Source organism: Orcinus orca, chromosome 1 (assembly GCF_937001465.1).
Source record: "Orcinus orca chromosome 1, mOrcOrc1.1, whole genome shotgun sequence".
NCBI lineage: Eukaryota > Metazoa > Chordata > Mammalia > Artiodactyla > Delphinidae > Orcinus > Orcinus orca.
The window spans coordinates 64,651,081-64,657,080 of NC_064559.1; positions in this window are offsets into that span (position 1 = coordinate 64,651,081).

The following is a 6,000-nucleotide window of genomic DNA, read 5'->3' on the forward strand; positions in this document are numbered from 1 at the left end:
TATTGTAATTAGTATTATCCCAATTTCTTAAAAATATTTCAATACTTCTATGTGAAAAATATTTTAGTATTTTTTTCTTCACTCTTTTGTGGTCTAATACACAATAAGTATTTAGGTGCTAACATAACCTAAAAATATATGTTGTTTTTTCACAGCCAAACAAAACAGAATTGAGAAGAAATAGAGGGCTTCCCTGGTGGCGCAGTGGTTGAGAGTCCGTTTGCCAATGCAGCGGACACAGGTTCGTGCCCTGGTCCCGGGAGGGTCCCACATGCCGCGGAGCGGCTGAGCCTGGGAGCCATGGCCACTGAGCCTGTGCGTCCGGAGCCTGTGCTCCACAACGGGAGAGGCCACAACAGTGAGAGGCCCACATACTGCAAAAAAAAAAAAAAGAAGAAAAAATAGATAACTTGAACATACTGATCACTAAAAGCCAAATAGAATATGTAATTAAAAAAACTCCCTACCAACAAAAGTCCAGTATCAGATGGTTTCACAGGCAAATTCTTCTAAATATACAAAGCAAAACTTACACTGATTCTTCTCAAACTCTTCGAAAAGACTGAAGAGTAAGGAATACTTCCAAAGACATTCTATGAAGCCACCATCACCCTGATATCAAAGACAGATGGGGGGGACTTCCCTGGTGGCAGAGTGGCATAGAATCCATCTGACAATGCAGGTGACATAGGTTTGAGCCCTGGTCTGGGAAGATCCCACATGCTGCGGAGCAACTAAGCCTGTGTGCCACAACTACTGAGCCTGCGCTCTACAGCCCAGGAGCCACAACTACTGAGCCTTATAGCCACAACTGCTGTAGCCCGCGCACCTAGAGCCCATTGTCTGCAACAAAAGAAGCCACCATAATGAACAGCCTGCACACCACAATGAAGAGAAGCTCCCGCTCGCCACAATTAGAGACAGCCCACGCACAGCAACGGACACCCAATGCATCCAAAAATAAATAAAGAAATCTACTAAAAAAAACCAAACAAACAAACAACAAAAAAAAAACAGATGGGGACTTTTCTGGTTGTCCAGCAGTTAAGATTTCACCTTCCAGTGCAGGGCAGGGGGCAGGTTCAATCCCTCATGGTGGAGCTCAGATCCCACATGCCTCACAAACAAGAAACCAAAACATAAAACAGAAGCAGTATTGGAACAAATTCAATAAAGACTTAAAAAAAAACACAGAGAAAGACACTACCAAAATAGAAAATTGTAGACCAATATCTTTGATAAATATAGATGCAAAAATTCTCAACTGAATATTAGAAAACCGAATCCGACAATACATAAGAGGATCTTACACCATGACCAAATTTGATTCTCCCCAGTGTCACAAAGTTGTTTCAACATATGCAAATCAATCAACATGATACACCCCATCAACAAAGGAAAAACACAGAACAAATGATCATCTCAATAGATGCTGAAAAAGCATTTGAAAAACTTCAACATCCACTGATGATAAAAACACTTACCAGGGGCTTCCCTGGTGGCACAGTGGTTGAGAGTCCACCTGCCGATGCAGGGGACACGGGTTCGTGCCCCAGTCCAGGAAGATCCCACATGCTGCGGAGCAGCTGGGACCGTGAGCCATGGCCGCCGAGCCTGCGCGTCCGGAGCCTGTGCTCCACAACAGTGGGAGGCCCGCGTACCCCACACACACAAAAAAAAAACCAACAAACAAAGAAAAAACTTACCATGGCTTCCCTGGTGGTGCAGTTGTTGAGAGTCCGCCTTCCAATGCAGGGGACACGGGTTCATGCCCCGGTCTGGGAAGACCCCACATGCTGCAGAGCGGCTGGGCCCGTGAGCCATGGCCACTGAGCCTGCGCATCCGGAGCCTGTGCTCCGCAATGGGAGAGGTCACAACATTGAGAGGCCCATGCACTGCAAAAAAACAAAACAATACAAAACAAAACACTTACCAAAGTGGGTATAGAGGAAACATATCTCAACATAATAAAAGCTATTTATGAAAAACCCACAACCAATATAATACTCAATGTTCATAGGCTGAAAGCCTTCCCCCTAAAATCAGGAAAAAGACAAGGATGCCCACTCTCACCTCATATCTTCAACATAATATTGGAAGTCCTAGCCACAACAATCAGACAAGAAAAAGAAATAAAATCTAACCACATTGGAAGGGAAGAGGTAAAGTTGTCATTATATGCAGATGGCATGATAATATATATAAAGGAAACCCTAAAAGTTCCACACAAAAACTACTAGAAGTGATAAACAAATTCAGCAAAGTAGCAGGATACAAGATTAACATACATAAATTGGTTGCATTTCTTGGTTTTTCTTTTTCTTTTTTAAATTTATTTTGGCTGCACTGGGTCTTCATTGCTGTGCACGGGCTTTCTCTCATTGTGGCCAGTGGGGGCTAGTCTTCATCGTGGTACGCAAGCTTCTCATTGCAGTGGCTTCTCTTGTTGCGGAGCATGGGATCTAGGAACGCGGGCTTAGGTAGTTGTGGCATATGGGCTCAGTAGATGTGGCTCACGGGTTCTAGTGTGCAGGCTAAGCACTTGTGGCACACAGGTCTAGTTGCTCCAAGGCATGTGAGATCTTCTGGCACCAGGGCACAAACCTATGCCCACTGTATTGGCAGGCAGATTCTCAACCATGGAGCCACCAGGGAAGTCCCTGGATGCATTTCTTTACACTAACAATGAATAATCAGAAAGGAAATGTAAACAAACAATCCTTTTTAAAATGGCATCAAGAAAATAAAATACTTAGGAATAAACCTCACCAAGGAGGTGAAAGACTTATATGTTGAGAACTACAAAACATTAGTAAAGGAAACTGAAGATGATTCAGAGAAATGGAAAGACATCCCACGCTCTTGGATGGGAAGAATTAAAACTATTAAAATGGCTATACTACCAAAGCAATCTACAGAGTTAATGTGATTCCTATCAAATTGCCCATGACACTTTCCCCAGAACTAGAACAAATAATCCTAAAATATATCTGGAACCATAAAAAGTCAGAACTGTCAACACAATCCTGAGGAAAAAGAGAAAAGCAGGAGGCATAACCCTCCTAAACTTCAGACAATGCTACAAAGTTACAGTAATCAAAACCGCATGGTATTGGCACAGAAGCAGATACATGGATCAATGGAATGGAATAGAGAGCCCAGAAATAAACTCACACACCTATGGTCAATTAACCTTCGACAAAGGAGGCAAGAATATACAATGGGGAAAAGATAGTCTCTTCAGCAAGTGGTGTTTTGAAAGTTGGACAGCCCTATGCAAATCAGTGAAGTCAGAACAAACCCTCACACCATACACAGAAATAAACTCTAAACTGCTTACATGCTTAAATATAACATAGGACACCTTAAAACTCCTAGAAGAGAACATAAGCAAAACATTCTCTGACATAAATCATACCAGTTTTCCTAGGCAGTTCTCCCTAGGCAGTACAAATACAGTAAGTCACCTACATATGCACCTTCAAGTTGCAAACTTTCAAAGATGCAAACGTCCATTTGCATGTTCAATTCGCATGTAAGTTAGTTCACATGACTGGCATACATTGTCATGTGCGTGCATCCTCTATAAGCAGTTGTGCTTTTGTGTTCTTTACAGTACTGTATAGAGTACAGTAGTAGAGTACCTTTATTTCAAGCCCAAGATGTCTGGAAGCAAGCGTAAAGGCAGCGGTGATGTAGCTGGTACTGTTAAGAAGGGCCAAGCGATAATGATGGAAACAAAAGTGAAAGTAATTGAGAGAGTGGAGCGAGGCAAAAAGATGTTAGACATCGCTCATTCTTATAACATGAATCATTCAATCACTGGCACGAATCTAAAGAACAAGGAAAAGATCATGGAACATGTGAAGTCTGCTGTGCTGATGATGTTGACAAAATATCGAAGAAGCATGGAAAAGTGATGGAGGAGATGGAGAAACTTCTCAGTGTGCAGATGCAGGATCAACATCAGCGCTGAGTCCTGCTCAGCTTAATGCTGATTCAAGAGAAAGCTAAAAGTCTTTATGAAGACTTGAAGAAGAAACACGGCAAAGAATCAAGAGGGCACGTCTTTTAATGCCAGCCATGGCTGGTTTCATCGGTTCAAGGCTAGAGCCAACCTTCACAATGTAAAAGTAAGTGGAGAGGCAGCAGGTGCAGATAGGGTAGCTGTCCGGGAACTTCCGGAAACACTTTGAGAAATTATTGATGATGGTGTGTATTTACCCAACCAGGTTTTTAATGTGGACGAGGCACAACTCTACTGGAAGAGGATGCCAGACCGAAGTTACATCAGAAAGGAGGAAAAGTTGATGCCGGGCTGTAAAGCAGCAAAGGATAGGCTAACTGTTGTTTGGCGGCAATGCTTCCGGTGAACTGAAGCTGAAGCTTCTCTTAGTTTATAATTCAGTGAACCCAAGAACCCTTAAAAACATAGCCAAGGGCTCTCTTCCTGTTGTGTGGAAGCGTAACCCCAAATCCTGTATTACACAGGCCACGTTCCAGGACTGGTTTTGCCACCACTTTATCCCAGATGTAGAGAAATATTGCTTAGAGAAGGACGTTCCAGCAAAACATTCTTTTGCTGCTCGACAATGCTCTGGGCCACCCCCCATCCATGGATGACTTTCATCCCAACGTCAAAGTAGTGCATCTGTCACCGAATACTATGTTGCTCATCCAACCTATGGACCAGGGAGTTAGAGCGACTTTCAAGAAATATTATTTATGTCACACTTTCTGTCAGGCAGTAAAGGTAAGTGACAAATCAGGAACAACCTAGGGACAACGTTGGAAGGACTATAACATCTACAAGACCATAAAAACATTGACTTCCCATGGTGTGAAGGTATGGTGGTCACCATGAATGGGCTTTGGAAGAACCTTGGCCCACAGTTCATGATTTTTGTGGGTTTGAGAAGGTAGATCAGAAGTCTGAAGAAGTCTTCAGCAACGTAGTGACCCTCAGCGAGAAGCTGGAACTAGATCTGCAAGAGGAAGATTTCATTGAACTCCTTGCTGTACAACATGAGGAGCTTACTGATGGAATTGGAGGCCCAGAGAAAGGATGAAGAGGGACAGGAGGAAGAAGTAGTAACTGAAGAACTGAAGAGATTCGCAACAGAACATGGCAAAGGAATCTTCTTTATTTGAGGAAGCACTGTTAGTTTTTGAGGCACAGGACCCGAAACTAGAATGGTACCCAAAGGTGGCAGCAGCCATTCAGAATGAAATCCAGTGCTACCTTGTCATCTATGATGAGAAAAAAAAAAAAGCTATGACCCAGACAACAATGGATCATTTTTTCAAGAGGCTGGATAGAATTAAATCCAGCAAGGGAGCAGAACTTGTACCATCAACGTCAGGTATGAGTGAAATGGCAGCTTGACCTCTGTCTCCTACTGCTGATAATCCTTTACCTCTACCTTCTCCCACCTCCTCTCCCTCCTCTAATCAGTAACTCTTCTCACCTGTTCCCTCGATGCCAGCCCAAGTATCCCAGCTGTTGTAATGTATTACTGTACTTTTCAAGTTACTGTACTGTAAGATTTAAAATGTTTTCTTTATTTTTGTGTTTGTTTTTTATGTATTGTTTGTGTGAAGAGTATTATAAACCTATTACAGTACAATACCATATACCCGACTGTGTAAGATGGATACCTAGGCTAACTTTGTTGCACTTACAAACAAATTGGACTTACAAATGCACTCTTGGAACAGAACTTGTTCATATGTAGGGGACTTACTGTAAAAGCAAAAAAGAAACAGGAACTAATCAAACTGATAAGCCGTTGCACAGCAAAGGAAACCATAATCAAAATGAAAATACAACCTATGGACTGGGAGAAGATATTAGCAAATGATGAGACAGACAAGGGCTTAATTGCCAAACTATACAAACAGCTCATACAACTCAATAACAAAATAACAAATAACTCAATGGAAAAATGGGTAGAAAACCTAAAGAAACATTTCTCCAAAGAAGACATACAGATAGCCAA